The sequence below is a fragment of the Manis javanica genome, chromosome 14 (genome assembly GCF_040802235.1).
Source record: "Manis javanica isolate MJ-LG chromosome 14, MJ_LKY, whole genome shotgun sequence".
Taxonomy (NCBI): domain Eukaryota; kingdom Metazoa; phylum Chordata; class Mammalia; order Pholidota; family Manidae; genus Manis; species Manis javanica.
In genome coordinates, this window is record NC_133169.1 from 58,225,993 (window position 1) to 58,245,776 (window position 19,784).

Here is a 19,784-nt window from a genome sequence, read left to right on the forward strand (position 1 = left end):
CAATAAAAGGCAGGCAATGCGGAATGAGTGTTTATTCTTTGTTCAGCACTGTGCACTTTACATACTCCAGTTAACATACTTCTCACAACCTTAGGAGCAAACTATCACGAGTTTCGTTTACAAACAAGGGCACTGAATACAAACACTAAATCATCTTCCTAGAGACGCACACATAAAAAGTCATGGGGCCTCAGGGCCAGAAACACATCGCTTGCTTCAGTCGCCTACAGACCGAGAAGGGGAGATTCTGATGCCATCACGAGGGCTCCGGGAAACCCGCCCGAGCCCTTCGAAGGCTCCTGCAGCCGCGCTCCCAACCCTCGCTCCGTGCCAGACCAGGCGCCCGACGGAGGGACGCAGAGGAGCCATTCTGAGGCCCGAAAAAGGGCCCCACCGGCTCCCAGACCGCGGCACTTACCTCGTTACTGAGATTCGGAGTCGCGGCCGAGCCACAGTTGGTCTAGGAGAAGGAGCCGCCGCAACCGCCGTAAGCGCCGAAACCGCCGTAACCGCCGCAACCGCCGCCGCCACTACCCCCAGTGCGTGGACTGCGTCAACCAGACGGCGGCTGCGTGGCCACGCCCCCATACGGCAGGCCCTTCGGTCCTAAGCTCATCTGCAGTCGGCTTCTGCGGACGACTGAAGAAAAGTAAGACCAGCTCTGACTTGAAGAACGGTACTGAGGGGAACAACTTCCGGAGCACAGCGCTACGCGCCGGATCTGCACGCTCCTATGGATACTGGGCTCTGGCCGGCGCACCAAAGGGAGCTGTGCAAGCAGTTCCTGCATTGTTAACGTTTTCAACATGCTCATTTTATTATACTCGTTTGTAGACCTGGCCTGGTTTTGTAAGGACATTGTCTGTGTCCCAATATGGTTGAAAGAGTTTTGATAAAAGGATTGAGTGACCAATTTTTTTTATCATTAATCTACAATTACATGAAGAACATTATGTTTACTAGGTTCTCCCCTACCCCAAGTCCCCCACCACAAACCACATTACAGTCACTGTCCATCAGCATAGTAAGATGTAGAATCACTACTTGTCTGCTCTGTGTTGCACAGCCCTCCCCTTTCCCCCACCCCCCACATTATACATGCTAATCATAATCGCCCGTTTCTTCTTCCCCGCCCTTATCCCTCCCTCCCATTCTCCCCAGTCTCTTTCCCTTTGGTAACTGTTAGTACCTTCTTGGGTTCTGTGATTCTGCTGCTGTTTTGTTCCTTCAGTTTTTCCTTTGTTCTTATACTCCACAGATGAGTGAAATCATTTGGTGTTATTGGTCTTTCTCCGCTTGGCTTATTTCACTGAGCATAACACCCTCTAGCTCCATCCATGTTGTTGCAAATTGTAGGATTTGTTTTCTTCTTGTGGCTGAGTAATATTCCATTGTGAATATGTACCACATCTTCTTTATCCACTCATCTACTGATGGACACTTAGGTTGCTTCCATTTCTTGGCTATTGTAAATAGTGCTGTGATAAACACAGGGGTGCATCGGTCTTTTTCAAACTGGAGTGCTGCATTCTTAGGGTAAATTCTTAGAAGTGGAATTCCTGGGTCAAATGGTATTTCTATTTTGAGCTTTTTGAGGAACCTCCATACTGCTTTCCACAATGGGTTGAACTAATTTACATTCCCACCAGCAGTGGAGGAGGGTTCCCCTTCCTCCACAAACTCGCCAACATTTGTTGTTGTTTGTCTTTTGGATGGTAGCCATCCTTACTGGTGTGAGGTGATATCTCATTGTGGTTTCAATTTGCATTTCTCTGATAACAAGCGATGTGTAGCATCTTTTCATGTGTGTTGGCCATCTGAATTTCTTTGGAGAACTGCCCTTTTCAGCTCCTCTGCCCATTTTTTAATTGGATTATTAGCTTTTCGTTTGTTGAGGTGTGTGGGCTCTTTATATATTTTCGATGTCAAGCCCTTATCGGATCTGTCATTTACGAATATATTCTCCCATACTGTAGGGTACCTTTTTGTTCTATTGATGGTGTCCTTTGCTGTACAGAAGCTTTTCAGCTTGACATAGTCCCACTTGTTCATTTTTGCTTTTGTCTTTCTTCCCCAGGGCGATATGTTCATGAAGAAGTCGCTAATGTTTATGTCCAAGAGATTTTTGCCTATTTTTTTTCTAAGAGTTTTATGGTTTCATGACTTACATTCAGGTCTTTGATCCATTTTGAATTTACTTTTGTGTATGGTGAGTGACCAATTTTTGTACAGAGTTTTTATCTAGTGTTTGTGATGATTCCTGCACTTCCAACAACCAGGCCTTATTGTCCAGGCTTACATTATAGTTCAGCCTCGGACATATTCTTCTGCACACTGCAAGATTTAAATTTAGATACTAAATGCTTAAAGCAAAACCAGGATGCACATTTACTGCTGCCTGCGGGAATGTGTGAAGTATCAGCCTGCGGGAGAGGGGGCATAAGGAAGTGAATCTGTATTAGAAAATGTATTAATAGTTACCATCTGGTTGAAGTGAGTGTTGAAATAGGTCGAGCACAGGGGCAATCACTTTGCATGAATTATCTCCAAAATATTCATGGAAATCCAATGAGATAGGAACTATGTTTATGATTTTACAGATGTGGAAACGGACTTTGCAGGAGCCAAGTATTTTATTTAGCCAGAGTTGCCCAGCTGGGGCCCATCACTGCTGCAGGAATCCAGGGCTGGTTATATAGTCGGTGAGGCCCAGTGCAAAATGAAAATACAGGAACCCTCATTCAAAAAGTAGGAAAAATCTCTTCATTTTTCCGTGGTGTCTTGTTGTGCCATGTGTTTTTATTTGGCATTTAATCTGGAGCTACTCAAGCACAGGAATACTAATGGGGCTCGTGTAGACCCTCACATGTGCCTGGGACTCCTGCCACAGGACTTAGAGAGGTGCGTTTCCCGGAACAAGAGGACAGTAGTTTTCTGGGCAGAGACCTGGAAGTGGGAAGCCCAAGAACCCAACTGGGAGGATGTGGGAGACAGGACACCGTATGACCTAAAACTAAGACCTTGACACATTTTCCAATTGCCCCCTGGATTTCACCGACAAAACTAAAAATTCAGATAAAATTATTAAAAGTTTCAAGACTGTGGTGAACGAACATTTACTCCAGTCCCTCTTATGACACTCTAAAGAAGAGAGCCCTGTGTGGAGCCCATGTTCTTAATTTGTGATTCTGTTTTTAAATTATAGTAATTCAGACTTTTATTTGGATTGGTATTCTTTTAGTTTAATGTGTGATTTGGATACAAATAGCTTAATGACTTCTTCCTGTTTGACTAGTGTCACATAAAGGTAGTTTTTGCTATTAATAAATCATACACTGAATTATAATGGTCTTCTTACTCATCGACATCCCATCATTAAATCTGAGCTCTTGGAGTGTAGGGGGCTTTTAACCCAGGTCAGTCGTAGGCACAACATACAAAAATACACAGGAAAAGACATCTTCAAGACAAATGTAGATCTTTATGGAAAATGCTTCTATTTGAGATAAAAGATGTTAAAAAAATTGATTCCATATTGCTTCATGTACTCTTCATTTTTTGTCTACAGATGTCAAAGGCTCTGTAGTGTTTTCTCTTGACCACCCCTCTTGTTCTCCAACACCTCATTTCTCTAGCCACCACAGTCTCCTCGAGCTCAGGACATTTGTTTTCTACCTTTTCATAGCCCAAGCCCTCTCCTTGGCCTGTGATGTCCCCAAACAAATCTGGGTTCTCAGGGGCTACTTTTCAAGACCAGGTCAAATTCCATCCATCTGTTTTAAGAATCTTATTCGTAGTCCCAAAACAAGTTAATTTTTCTCATCAGCAGTTCATTCTTATATTATTTACAATAGTCTAATTTGAAATTTCTTTTGTACTATTTTTTTTTACATTATAAGCTCTCAATAACTTTAGATAGTCATTTTTAAAACAACTAATAGTTTTTCACTGTCTCTTGTGTATTATTTCCAGGCCAGTCTATTTCCTCCTTTTGGTGCTACAATCTCAAAAATTATTTTCATTCCTTACAGAGATGATTCTACTAGTCTGCTCTCAATAAGCAATGCACATTTCCTCTCTAGTAATAATAATATATTTATTAATCAGGTTAAGTTTCTCTAGAAAGCAACACATCAAAGCACACCTGTACATTTTATTCCTGATGGATCAGTTAAATTCTATCAGATATATGATACAATGAAACTATTGCCATTAAAAGCATCTAGTGTGAGACTGTTTCTCCTCTTTATCACAGTGCTCCAATAAGTGGAAGTAAAGATCCACCAGCATGTTCAGTTGGTTGGGGGGAGGGGAGGCCCAAGTTTTTTAATTTCAGTTTTCTCAAGAGTTTTGCAAATCCCACTGTGTTTGTCTGCTTCATTGCCATAACAAAATATCACAGATTGGGTAGCTTAAACAACAGAAATTTATTTTCTTACAGTTCTGGAAGCTAGAAGTCCAAGGTCAAGGTGCTGTCAGGGCTGATTCTGGTGAGAGCTCTCTTACAGGCTAACGGAGGCCACCTTCTTGCTTTATCCTCACGTGGCCTTTCCAACGTGAGGGTAGGGACTCTAAGATAGAGTCTGAGGTGCAGACTCCTCTGGGGACTCTTCCCCTTCCTATAAGGATACTCATCCCATTGGATTAGGGCTTCACCTTTGCGAATTCATCCCACTTCCCTACCTCTCTAAAGACTTTATCTCCAAAAACTATCACAAGAGTTAGAGCTTCAACTCTTGGGGGGGACACATTTCAGTCCATAGCACCCACTTTCTTTAGGAAAAGAGAATTACCTCAAAAGTAATCTTTTCCTGACAACTTTTTTTGCACTATCATTGTACTTTCAAAAATTAAAGCCATACATTTTTGGATTACAGTTAAATTTATGGGTGTTTAGCAATCAGAATGAAATTGAGGAGTAGACCCACACATATAGTGACAACTGATTTTCAACAAAGTTGCAAAGACATTTCGGTGGGTGAAGGTGGTTTTTCAAAAATTGTGCTAGAACAACTGGACATCCACATGAAAAAAATTTGACATTGACTCATATCTCACACCAATACAGAAACAACTTAAAAAGGATCATACCCCTAAATGTAAAAGTTAAAACTATAATACTTCTAGGGGACAAAATAGGACAAAAACATTGTGACCTAGAGACAGGCAAAGATTTCTTGGATATCAGAACAAATTTTACAAAATACATGTAAAAATACACTAATAAATTAGGCTGAATCAACATTAAACTTCTACTCTTCAAAATACACTCTAAAGAGAGTAAAAAGGCCACACGTGGAGAGAAAAAATTTGCAAATAAATGTTTTATAAACGACTCTTATCTACAATATGTAAAGAACTCTCCAATCTCAATGAGTAAACAAACAACTCAATAAAAAAAAAAAGGCAAAATATCTGAACAGATGCCTCTCCAATAAAGATACGTAGATAGCAAACAAATTCATGGATATATATTCAACTTCATCCTTAGGGAAGTGCAAATTAAAATCACAATATGATATCATTAAACACCCATTAGAATAGTTTAAAAACCTATCATATCAAGTGCTGGTGAGGATCTGGAGCAACTGGAACTCTCAAGCATCATTTGTGCACATGGAAAATGGAACAATCACTTTAGAAAGAGTCCGGGAGTTTCTTACAGTATACATTCAACACCCATATGATCTAGGCTTTCTCCTCTGGGAGCAATAAAAAATGAAACCATAAGTCCATATAAAGACTTGTACATGAATGCTCAGAGGAGCTTCTTTTCTAATATCCAAAATATGGAAAAAACTCTTTTCTGTTTAATAGAAAAAGGAATAATCTGTGGTGTACACACAGACAGACATACACAGAGCAAACCAACAATCAGAAATAAGAAAGCATGATATACAGTGCAATATGGATATATTTCAAAATAATTACACCAAGAGAATCCAGACAAAAGGAGTACATACTGTATTATTTCATTTACGTACAATTCTAGAAAATGCAAACTAATGTAGAGTGACAACAAATAGATCAGTGGTTGCCTGAGGACATGGGGAGGAAGGATAGAATGACTGGAGAGAGAAATTACTAAAGATCATCAGGAATCTTTGGGGGTGATACATTATCTTGATTTCAAGGATGATAAAACATTATATACATGTATCAAAATATACCAAGCTGTGTACTTTAATTTTTGCAGTTTATTCTTTCAGTTATACCTCAATCAAGCTATTAACTAAATACACTTACCATTGACCTAGCAATTCTACTTCTAGAAAAATATGTAACAATTATATTGGTTCAAACTAGTGATTCATATATATAAGGATATTCATTACATAAGTATTTGTAATAACAGAAGATTGGAAGCAACCTGTCCATCAAAACATCATTGATTAGTGGATACATCAAGAATAATAATCAGCTATTTATTCACTGGAATGGAAGGCTCTTCATAATAAATTGTTTAATGAATCCAAGTGGCATTACGCTATAATACACTATTTTTTTTAGTGTGTTTGGACACACAAATATCATATTTACTTGTTGGTATAGCATCTTATTCTCTGGAGGGCAAGTTAGTGGCTGGGAAACATGCATTAAATCTTTCCACTAATGTGCCCTTTTGTATCTTTGAAATTTTGTACCATGTAACAGTATAAACTTGGAAAATAGTTTTTGTTGCAGCTGTGAATGGTATATTTTCTCTCATTTCTGCCTATATTAGCTGGCCAGTGTAGATACAAGCTATGATTTTGGGGGCGTGGTATTTATTATGCCATTGCCTACACATATTTTTTTTTTGGAGAGAGGATTATTTCCTATGTATACAATCAAATTATCAGAGAAGTACATCTATTTTTCCAGTTTTTATGCTAATTATTTCATTTCTTGTTTTAAATGTCCTAGAACTTTTAAAACAATGATAAGTAATAACACTAATAGCATTCATAGCTTGTTTCTGATTTTCTTCTAATTTTCTTAAGAAATAAATGACATACATCACTATATAAGTTTAAGGTATATGGCATGATGCTTTGCTTTACATATATTGTGAAATGATTACTACAATAGGCTCAGCTAACATCTATCTTCTCAGGTAGGTCAAATAAAAAGAAAAGAAAGAAAAGAAAAAGGAGGAAGGAATTTTCCTGGGATAAGAACTCTTAGAATTTACTCTATGATAACAACTTTCCTTTATATCATACAGCAGTACTAGCTATAGCCATCATCTTGTACATTACATCCCTAGTACATTTCTCAATTCCCCAAATACACTCTCAGGTAAGGAAGAGTCACAGCTACCTTCTGCCTTGTCTGTAATCTGATACCCCTTGTGTGCGTAACACAGGAACCCTCCACACCAGGTACTTGCTTTTCACTGGGGACATTCAGGTCTGCTCACCTGCCTTTCAGCTTAAGCTCCACTGAACTACAGTGTTTCAGGACTTTGTCAACAGCCCTTTCGGTCAGATGGGGCTGGAAGACACACTCCACTGTGGAAGGGACTGTGATTCAGTTACTTGCCTGGGTATGAGCAGGCCAGATGTTAGGGCCAGCAACACTGCTTGAGGATCCACATCAGGCAGGTCTGTGCCCCACTGAGTTCCATGGTCAGAATACACCCACAACTTGATTCTGCTGATGAGCAAAGCTGCTGGTTGGAATTACTCCCTGAGCCTGCAGGTGTCAACTTGGTCTGCCAGGATCCCTTTGCTGATTATTGCAAGTCCCTCCTCTCTTTCCCATTGTAGTCAGATTCCAGTAATTTGCCCCACAAAATCCTCTGTAACAAAAATGCCCCAAAAGGCTGGAAGCTTAACAACATGCTCCTAAATAACCAATGGATCAATGACCAAATAAAAACAGAGATCAAGCAATATATGGAGACAGATGAAAACAACAACACAACACATCAAAAGTGTGGGATGCAGCAGTGGCCACTCTAAGAGGAGAGTATATTGCACTACAGGCCTACCTCAAGAAAGAAGAACAATCCCACATGAACGGTCTAAACTCACAATTAATGAAACTAGAAAAAGAAGAAAAAATGAGGCCCAAAGTCAGTAGGAGGCACAGAATACAGATCAGAGCAGAAATAAATAAATTTGAGAACAAAACAATAGGAAGAATCAATGAAAGCAGGATCTGGTTCTTCCAGAAAACAAACAAAATAGATAAACCCCTAGCCAGACTTACCAAGAAAAAAAGAGAGTCTACACACATAAACAGAATCCAAAATGACAAAGGAAAAATCACTATGGACACCACAGAAATATAAAGAATGAACAGAGAATACTATGAAAAATTATACGCTAACCAACTGGATAACCTAGAAGGAATGGACAACTTTCTAAAAAATACAACCTTCCAAGACTGACCCCAGAAGAAACAGAAACCAGAACAAACCAATTAGCAGGAGTGAAATTAATTGCTAATCAAAAAACTACCTAAGAACAAAATTCTGGACTAAATGGCTTCAAGGCTGAATTTTATCAAACTTTTAAGGAAGAGCTAATACCCAACCTCCTCAAGATTTTCCAAAAATTAGCAGAGGAGGGAACACTTCCAAACTCATTCTATGAGGTCAGCATTACTCTAATTCCAAAACCCGACAAACACCGCAAAAAAAGAAAATTACAGGCCAATATGCCCGATGAACACAGGTGCAAAAATCCTCAACAGAATATTATCAATCTGAATGCAAAAATACATCAAAAAGGTCATCCATCATGGCTATGTGGGATTTATTCCAGGGATGCAAGGATGGTACAATATTCAAAAAAAATCCATCAATGTCATATACCACATCAACAAAAAGGACAAAAATCACGTGGTCATCTCAACAGATGCTGAAAAAGCATTTGATAAAATTTCACATCCATTCATGATAAAAATTCTCAGCAAAATGGGGACAGAGGGCAATTACCTCAATGTAATAAAGGCCATATGCGACAAACACACAGACAACATCATACTTAACAGCAAAAATCTGAAATCTGTGTCTGTGTGTTCAGAAGAAGACAAGGATTCCCACTCTCCCCACTTTTTTTGAGCATAGTACTGGAGGTCTTAGCCACGGCAAGCAGACAACACTAAGAAGTAGAAGGCATTCTAACTGATAAGGAAGAAGTTAAACTGTCACTGTTTGCAGATGACATGATATTGTACACAGAAAACCCTGAAGAATCCACCCCAAAACTACTAGAACTAATAACTGACTTCAGCAAAGTTGCAGGATACAAAATTAATACACCAAAATCTGTTGCATTCCTATATACTAACAATGAATGAGCAGAAAGAGACGGGGTCATATTCTGACTACACCAATATTCTGTCCCTCACCGCACACCTAACCACCAGACTTTACATCAGTTGATGATTCTCATCTGCGTTGACTATCCTTGTGATGGTTTCCAAATGATGATGGTCTGTTGCATCATTTCTTCTATAGTTATGACTTGGTGTTCTACTCTGAGGAAGTGTTTTCCTTCCTTATCTTTTTATCTAAGTATGGAGTGGTGGATTTTTATTTTATTCATGGAGTTGTAATCTAATACCCTTATTTTTATTTTGATCCTCACGTTGTTACAGATGGTGAGTAGGAGCCCCTTCAAACTTGCTTCTATGACTTTTTAACATGTGTCCATTATCCCAGAAGCATTTACTTATTTTCTGGCACAATATACTACATACTAATCTTAAAGTTCATGTTATATGCTCAACTGCCCCAGATCTATAGTCCAAGGAGCTTTGGTTCCTCATAGTGGAAGGTTGTTTCTAGAAATTGAATCTGAGTGCTTGGTGTGCACATTACTACTGGCCTGTCATTGCACATAGTCCCTTTCAGAAAACAGGGCCAGGATATATATGCATATAGCTATATGTGCGTATGCTTACTTTATATATAATCCATTTTCCCTCACCTACTTGGTAATATCCTACATTTATTTAAGCCCCAAGTGCCACCTCATCTGAGCTCTGTCTTGGATGAGACAAGAACTCCTCCTACAGATTTTCACCATTCCCTATTCATACCTCCCCGTTTACTGTGTTGTTTTGTAATTGTTCCTTTGAGATTGCCATAGGAAGAGAACTAATCTTTTACTTCTGTATTCTTGGCTTTGTGCACTACACACAGCACATAGTATGTACACAGTACATTTTTCTTAAATGAATGAATTCATTAATGAAGTGGAACATGAACCTCGTCTGCTCTATTATGTGTGCTTTTTTCTCTTGTTGAGCTGTGCTAAACACACAGCATGGTTATCATTTTTCCTTAGGCACATAGATATGATCTCCTAAATCTAATCAACTATAAATGTACAAAGGAGAGAATTAATTTTTCTACCTCATTGGAAACAAACTACTGGCAAACTGAGTATTATTGACTGCTTGGACCTACAGAATTCCACATGTGAAAAAAAGGCTTTGTGTAGGGATTCTTACATGAGAACTATGAATACGCACTGCTTTAGGTATCTTCTAATTATTAAAATATCCTCTATAATAAAAATCCACTAATTAAGAGATTATTTTTAATTCCAAGAAGCAATGACATTGTGATTTCACAGGTGTCTTACTGCATCTTCTTTTCCCCACAATAAGCTGTGAACTTCATTATCAAATTTCCAAAGTTTATTTCCCCAGATTATTTTATATGCCCCTTTCCATTAATATATGACAAACTCAGTTTTTTTTATTCCTTAGAAGATACAAAAATATGTTTAAGTCCCTCATTCTCATTTTGAGTTGAAGCCAGAAGTACCTCAAACACATTGAGATCAAGAAGGAGATAGAATTGTCTGTGTTTATGGATATCAATGCCCTCAGGGTCATCGCTGTTTAGCTCCCCTTTGTGTCTCCAGGGAAACTAAATTTTTCCTCCATTTCTAGAAAATGCATCATGGGGGACACTTACTGTGTTCCCTTGGAGTTCTGGAAGCTCATATTAATCCTTTGAATAAAAGCCAAACATGTGAGTTCCCTCTCTTTTAAAAGGTAAGTGAGCATCTATGAATTTTACAAAAATATCAAATCATCGGGAGCCTAAAAATGAAAAATAATGAACAGATAAGACATTTTAAGATGGGATTGTATACTAGAAAGAGTTCACCTCAGTGCAATATTAACACACACATACATACAGCCAAAAATCAGAGTCTACCTAAAAGTCATCTGGTTTAAAAAAAAAAACACACAGACCATCAAGTTGATAGGGCCTTGAAAAAATAGATCCAGTCACATCATTGATACCCTAGTGTGGGCTAAAATGACTGTGCTGTCCAGGGAAGGCAGACGAGGATCAGGCTCAATCAAGTCCTTCATGATTGAACAAAGTTAACTGTGTAAATGTTCTACAGGTGTGCCTGCACTACTGGCAGACTAGTGTCTGAGGGAATCAGATTGAAGGTAATAGGATTCCTCTGCTGCATGCATTCATTGCGTATGTGTTCCAAATTTCCCAGCGCAAGTCCTGAGATTTTTGATTGGAAAAGCTCAGGACGTCGTTTAGAAGCATGGTGGAATTGGCCTCTCTAGAATCATATGGACACCTGGTGTAGTCAGGAATGCTGGAAGATAGGAAAGAGGCAGTGAGCGGATAATGGGAAAATAACTGACCGGAGTCCTCTCCACTCCCAAAGGTAAGCATTCTTCTCTCTGGCTTTCCAAAGCACCCTGTGCTGATGTCTATATTGCGGAAAACAGGTTGTATTGTAATGATTTGCTTACTTCTTCCTCCAGCAAACTGTGAATTCCTTGCTGGGAGTGACTTTTATCTTCGTGTCTGTGGCAAACACAGAGTAAAGGGGGCATAAATATGTATTGCTACTGAATCATACATTTTTTTTTTTTTTTTTTTTTTTTTTTTTGAGAGGGCATCTCTCATATTTATTGATCAAATGGTTGTTAACAACAATAAAATTCAGTATAGGGGGGTCAATGCTCAATGTACAATCATTAATCCATCTCAAGCCTAATTCTCGTCAGTCTCCAATCTTCTGAAGCATAACGAACAAGTTCTTACATGGTGAACGAATTCTTACAGAGTGAATAAATTCTTACATGGTGAACAGTACAAGGGCAGTCATCACAGAAACTTTCGGTTTTGATCATGCAATATGACCTATAAACCATCAGGTCAAATATGAATATTCATTTGATTTTTGTACTTGATTTATATGTTGATCCCACATTTCTCCTATTATTATTATTATTTTTATTTTTAATAAAATGCTGAAGTGGTAGGTAGATGCAAGATAAAGGTAGAAAACATAGTTTAGTGCTGTAAGAAGGCAAATGTAGATGATCAGATGATCAGGTGTGTGCCTATGGACTAAGTATTAATCCAGGCTAGACAAGGGCAGCAAAACATCCACGGATGCAGAAGATTTCTCTCAAAACAGGGGGGGTGAGGTTCTGAGCCTCACCTCTGTTGATCCCCAAATTCTCACCTGATGGCCCCCCTGCGACTGTGCCTGTCTTAGGTTGTTCCTCCCTTGAGGAATCTTACCCGTCTCTGGCTAACCAGTCATCTTCCGGGGCCATACAGGGAAATGTAAAGTTGGTAAGTGAGAGAGAAGCCATATTGTTTGCAAAGGTTAGCTTTTTACTTCTTTGCAGATTTATGCCCTGTGGCTTCTATGCCCAGCACTTGTCTCGAGGTATCTTTACCACCTGGAGGAATTATGATACTCGGTAAATTCGATATGAGGCACGAATTCTATTTAAAGTTTGTAATTAGGAAGGAAGAAGAAAAGCTATAGATGTAGCATATGAAGGAAACTTGGGAGGATTGATTATTTCTTTGACATATCTTCTTGTATAGTACCTTAAGTATGTATAGGTTTTAAACTACTAACTAATTTGCACACACATATTGACATAATAGGAATACGGTGACATAAACAAAGCAAATCTATAATTACCAGCCATCTCCAGTGAAGCCAAGAAAACCATTTAGGCACCCTAGGCATTTGTGAAAATTTATCTATGATATGATGGATATTTTCCAACTGTACTTGAACCATCAGACAAATTAAAGCAGCCCATTTCTGGGATCTGTTCACATCCCATATGTTCTTTTAACCATAGATAGTCTATAGTCATGAGATTTTGGGGTGCTACAACTTGCACCCCTCCCAACTCCTGGTTGAGTTCCAACAGACAGATCCGGTCAAATTCGTTGTCTCACTGTATGCACATGCCAGCCTAGACATCTCCCTCCTCCTTCTCATGGCAAGTCCAGGAGATGGTGGGCTGGATGCAGCCACAACCGCAGCATCGTCCGGATCCCTGTGGAGGCTTTTTGATGATCATCCCCCGGCACGAGTCCTCCAGAGAGTGCTGATGCCGGAAGCTCCTCCTCATATCGTATCTTAGTTCATTTTCTGGGTATCCAAGCTAGGCCTTGATCTTCTGCGTAGAAACAAACAGACCCTTTGCCCACACTTTGACATGCCCTCTATACCACTGTGCAGAACTCATTGGAGGTCAGCACACAGTAACTGCTTTTTTTTTTTTTTTTTAATTAAGAGAAAGGAATATTATCAGAAAAGAGTACCTCCATAGCTGATCATCTGACACCCTTTAAGTGATCAACATTAAGGATATTTAAAGCATGCGTTGATCTTTGATTTACCAATAGTTTTATCCTGTTAAGGAGTAATCCCCCTTTTCTTTCTTTCTTTCTTTTTTTTTTTTTTTAAATTTTTAATCTACACTTACCTGAAGAATACTATGTTTACTATGCTCTCCCCTATATCAGGTCCCCCCTAACAACCACATTACGGTTACTGTCCATCAGCTTAGCAAAATGTTGTAGAGTCACTACTTGTCCTCTCTGTGTTGTGCAGCCCACCCTCCCCTTTCTCCCTCCCCCCCATGCATGCTAATCTTAATACCCCCCTTCTTCTTCCCCCCCCTTATCCCTCCCTGCCCACCCATCCTCCCCAGTTCCTTTCCCTTTGGTACCTGTTAGTCCATTTTTGGGTTCTGTAATTCTGCTGCTGTTTTGTTCCTTCAGTTTTTCCTTTGTTCCTATACTCCTCAGATGAGTGAAATCATTTGGTATTTCTCTTTCTCCGCTTGGCTTATTTCACTGAGCATAATACTCTCCAGCTCCATCCATGTTGCTGCAAATGGTTGGATTTTTCCACTTCTTATGGCTGAGTAGTATTCCATTGTGTATATGTACCACATCTTCTTTATCCATTCATCTACAGATGGACATTTAGGTTGCTTCCAATTCTTGGCTATTGTAAATAGTGCTGCGATAAACATAGGAGTGCATCTGTCTTTCTCAAACTTGATTGCTGCGTTCTTAGGGTAAATTCCTAGGAGTGTAATTCCTGGGTCAAATGGTAGGTCTGTTTTGAGCATTTTGATGCACCTCCATACTGCTTTCCACAATGGTTGAACTAATTTACATTCCCACCAGCAGTGTAGGAGGGTTCCCCTTTCTCCACAGCCTCGCCAACATTTGTTGTTGTTTGTCTTTTGGATGGCAGCTATCCTTACTGGTGTGAGGTGATACCTCATTGTAGTTTTAATTTGCATTTCTCTGATAATTAGCGATGTGGAGCATCTTTTCATGTGTCTCTTGGCCATCTGTATTTCTTTTTTGGAGAACTGTCTGTTCAGTTCCTCTGCCCATTTTTTAATTGGGTTATTTGTTTTTTGTTTGTTGAGGCGTGTGAGCTCTTTATATATTCTGGACGTCAAGCCTTTATCAGATCTGTCATTTTCAAATATATTCTCCCATACTGTAGGGTTCCTTTTTGTTCTATTGATGGTGTCTTTCGCTGTACAGAAGCTTTTCAGCTTAATGTAGTCCCACTTGCTCATTTTTGCTGTTGTTTTCCTTGCCCGGGGAGATATGTTCAAGAAGAGATCACTCATGTTTATGTCTAAGAGGTTTTTGCCTATGTTTTTTTCCAAGAGTTTAATGGTTTCGTGACTTACATTCAGGTCTTTGATCCATTTTGAGTTTACCTTTGTATATGGGGTTAGACAATGGTCCAGTTTCATTCTCCTACATGTAGCTGTCCAGTTTTGCCAGCACCATCTGTTGAAGAGACTGTCATTTTGCCATTGTATGTCCATGGCTCCTTTATCAAATATTAATTGACCATATATGTTTGGGTTAATTTCTGGGGTCTCTAATCTGTTCCACTGGTCTGTGGCTCTGTTCTTGTGCCAGTACCAAATTGTCTTGATTACTATGGCTTTGTAGTAGAGCTTGAAGTTGGGGAGTGAGATCCCCCCTACTTTATTCTTCTTTTTCAGGATTGCTTTGGCTATTCGGGGTCTTTGGTGTTTCCATATGAATTTTTGAATTATTTGTTCCAATTCATTGAAGAATGTTGCTGGTAATTTGAGAGGGATTGCATCAAATTTGTATATTGCTTTCGGCAGGATGGCCATTTTGACGATATTAATTCTTCCTAGCCATGAGCATGGGATGAGTTTCCATTTATTAGTGTCCCCTTTAATTTCTCTTAAGAGTGACTTGTAGTTTTCAGAGTATAAGTCTTTCACTTCCTTGGTTAGGTTTATTCCTAGGTATTTTATTCTTTTTGATGCAATGGTGAATGGAATTGTTTTCCTGATTTCTCTTTCTATTGATTCGTTGTTAGTGTATAGGAAAGCTACAGATTTCTGTGTGTTGATTTTGTATCCTGCAACTTTGCTGTATTCCGATATCAGTTCTAGTAGTTTTGGAGTGGAGTCTTTAGGGTTTTTTATGTACAGTATCATATCATCTGCAAATAGTGACAGTTTAACTTCTTCTTTACCAATCTGGATTCCTTGTATTTCTTTGTTTTGTCTGATTGCCGTGGCTAGGACCTCCAGTACTATGTTAAATAACAGTGGGGAGAGTGGGCATCCCTGTCTGGTTCCCGATCTCAGTGGAAATGCTTTCAGCTTCTCGCTGTTCAGTATAATGCTGGCTGTGGGTTTATCATATATGGCCTTTATTATGTTGAGGTACTTGCCCTCTATTCCCATTTTGCTGAGAGTTTTTATCATGAATGGATGTTGAATTTTGTCAAATGCTTTTTCAGCATCTATGGAGATGATCATGTGGTTTTTGTCTTTCTTTTTGTTGATGTGGTGGATGATGTTGATGGATTTTCGAATGTTGTACCATCCTTGCATCCCTGGGATGAACCCCACTTGGTCATGGTGTATGATCCTTTTGATATACTGTTGAATTCTGTTTGCTAATATTTTATTGAGTATTTTTGCATCTACGTTCATCAGGGATATTGGTCTGTAATTTTCTTTTTTGGTGGGGTCTTTGCCTGGTTTTGGTATTAGGGTGATGTTGGCTTCATAGAATGAGTTTGGGAGTATTCCCTCTTCTTCTATTTTGTGGAACACTTTAAGGAGAATGGGTATTATGTCTTCTCTGTGTGTCTGATAAAATTCCGAGGTAAATCCGTCCGGCCCCGGGGTTTTGTTCTTGGGTAGTTTTTTGATTACTGTTTCAATTTCTTTGCTTGTAATTGGTTTGTTTAACTTTTGTGTTTCTTCCTTGGTCAGTCTTGGGAGGTTGTATTTTTCTAGGAAGTTGTCCATTTCTTCTAGGTTTTCCAGCTTGTTGGCATATAGGTTTTCATAGTAGTCTTTAATAATTCTTTGTATTTCTGTGGAGTCTGTCGTGATTTTTCCATTCTCATTTCTGATTATGTTGATTTGTGTTGACTCTCTTTTTCTCTTAATAAGTTGGGCTAGAGGCTTATCTATTTTGTTTATTTTCTCAAAGAACCAGCTCTTGGTTTCGTTGATTTTTGCTATTGTTTTATTCTTCTCAATTTTGTTTATTTCTTCTCTGATCTTTATTATGTCCCTCCTTCTGCTGACTTTAGGCCTCATTTGTTCTTCTTTTTCCAGTTTTAATAATTGTGATGTTAGACTATTCATTTGGGATTGTTCTTCCTTCTTCAAGTGTGCCTGGATTGCTATATACTTTCCTCTTAAGACTGCTTTCGCTGCATCCCACAGAAGTTGGGGCTTAGTGTTGTTGTTGTCATTTGTTTCTATATATTCCTTGATCTCTATTTTGATTTGTTCATTGATCCATTGATTATTTAGTAGCATGTTGTTAAGCCTCCATGTGTTTGTGAGCCTTTTTGTTTTCTTTGTAGAATTTATTTCTACTTTCATACCTTTGTGGTCTGAAAAATTGGTTGGTAGAATTTCAATATTGTGGAATTTACTGAGGCTCTTTTTGTGAGCTAGTATGTGGTCTATTCTAGAGAATGTTCCATGTGCACTTGAGAAGAATGTATATCCTGTTGCTTTTGGATGTAAAGTTCTATAGATGTCTATTAGGTCCATCTGTTCTAGTGTGTTGTTCAGTGCCTGTGTGTCTTTACTTATTTTCTGCCCGGTGGATCTATCCTTTGGGGTGAGTGGTGTGTTGAAGTCTCCTACAATGAATGCATTGCAGTCTATTTCCCTCTTTAGTTCTGTTAGTATTTGCTTCACATATGCTGGTGCTCCTGTATTGGGTGCATATATATTTAGAATGGTTATATCCTCTTGTTGGACTAAGCCCTTTATCATTATGTAGTGGCCTTCTTTATCTCTTGTTACTTTCTTTGTTTTGAAGTCTATTTTGTCTGATATTAGTACTGCAACCCCTGCTTTCTTCTCACTGTTGTTTGCCTGAAATATGTTTTTCCATCCCTTGACTTTTAGTCTATGCTTATCTTTGGGTTTAAGGTGAGTTTCTTGTAAGCAGCATATAGATGGGTCTTGCTTTTTTATCCATTCTATTACTCTATGTCTTTTGATTGGTGCATTAAGTCCGTTTACATTTAGGGTGACTATTGAAAGATATGTACTTATTGCCATTGCAGGCTTTAGATTCGTGGTTACCAAAGGTTCAAGGTTAGCTTCTTTAGTATCTTACTGCCTAACTTAGCTCGCTTATTGAGCTGTTATATACACTGTCTGGAGAGTCTTTTCTTCTCTCCCTTCTTATTCCTCCTCCTCCCTTCTTCATATGTTGTGTGTTTTGTTCTGTGCTCTTTTTAGGGGTGCTCCCATCTAGAGCAGTCCCTGTAGGATGCCCTGTAGAGGTGGTTTGTGGGAAGCAAATTCCCTCAGCTTTTGCTTGTCTGGGAATTGTTTGATCCCACCATCATATTTAAATGATAGTCGTGCTGGATACAGTATCCTTGGTTCAAGGCCCTTCTGTTTCATTGCATTAAGTATATCATGCCATTCTCTTCTGGCCTGTAGGGTTTCTGTTGAGAAGTCTGATGTTAGCCTGATTGGTTTTCCTTTATAGGTGACCTTTTTCTCTCTAGCTGCCTTTAAAACTCTTTCCTTGTCCTTGATCCTTGCCATTTTAATTATTATGTGTCTTGGTGTTGTCCTCCTTGGATCCTTTCTGTTGGGGGTTCTGTATAATTCCATGGTCTGTTCGATTATTTCCTCCCCCAGTTTGGGGAAGTTTTCAGCAATTATTTCTTCAAAGACCCTTTCTATCCCTTTTCCTCTTTCTTCCTCTTCTGGTATCCCTATAATACGAATGTTTTTCCTTTTGTATTGGTCACATATTTCTCTTAGTGTTGTTTCATTCCTGGAGATCCTTTTATCTCTCTCTATGTCAGCTTCTATACGTTCCTGTTCTCTGGCTTCTATTCCTTCAATGGCCTCTTGCATCTTATCCATTCTGCTTATAAATCCTTCCAGGGATTGTTTCACTTCTGTGATCTCTTTCCTGACATCTGTGATCTCCTTCCGGACTTCATCCCACTGCTCTTGCATTTTTCTCTGCATCTCATCCCACTGCTCTTGCATTTTTCTCTGCATCTCATCCCATTGCTCTTGCATTTTTTTCTGCATCTCTGTCAGCATGTTCATGATTTTTATTTTGAATTCTTTTTCAGGAGGACTAGTTAGGTCTGTCTCCTTCTCAGGTGTTGTCTCTGTGATCTTTGTCTGCCTGTAGTTTTGCCTTTTCATGGTGATAGAGATAGTCTGCAGAGCTGGTACAAGTGACCGCTGGAAGAGCTTCCCTTCTTGTTGGTTTGTAGCCTTTTCCTGGGAGAATAGCGACCTCTAGTGGCTTGTGCTGGGCAGCTGTGCGCAGACAGGGCTTCTGCTTCCTGCCCAGTTGCTTTGGGGTTTATCTCCACTGTTGCTGTGGGCTTGGCCTGGCTGGGGCTGTTCCTCCAAAATGGTGGAGCCCCGTTAGAGGGGGAGCAGCCAGGAGACTATTTATCTCCGTAAGGGGCCTCTGTGCTCCCTGCTGCCCAGGGGGTTAGAGTGCCCAGAGATCCCCAGATTCCCTGCTTCTGGTCTAAGTGACCTGTCCTGCCCCTTTAAGATTTCCAAAAAGCACTCTCCAAACCAAAACAACAACAGCAACAATGAGAGAGGGAACAGAAAGGAAAAAAAAAAGAAAAAACACGCGATTTTTTTTTTTTTTTTTCCTCAGGTGCCGGTCCCAGGCACCCGCGCACTGGTCCTGCTGCCCTGTCTCCCTAGCACCAGGGTCCCTGTCCTTTCAAGGCTTCCAAAAAGCACCCACCCACCGGTCCCGCAGGGAAGGAACGCTCAATATTCTTTGTCCTCAGGCACTGGTCCCACGCACCCGCTCCCCAGTCCTGCCGCCCTGCCTCCCTAGCACCAGGGTCCCTGTCCCTTCAAGGCTTCCAAAAAGCACTTGGCAAAAAGAGAGAAAAAAAAGGGGAAAAACGCGCGATTTCTTCCGTCCTCAGGTGCTGGTCTCAGGCACCCACCCACCGGTCCCACAGGGAAAA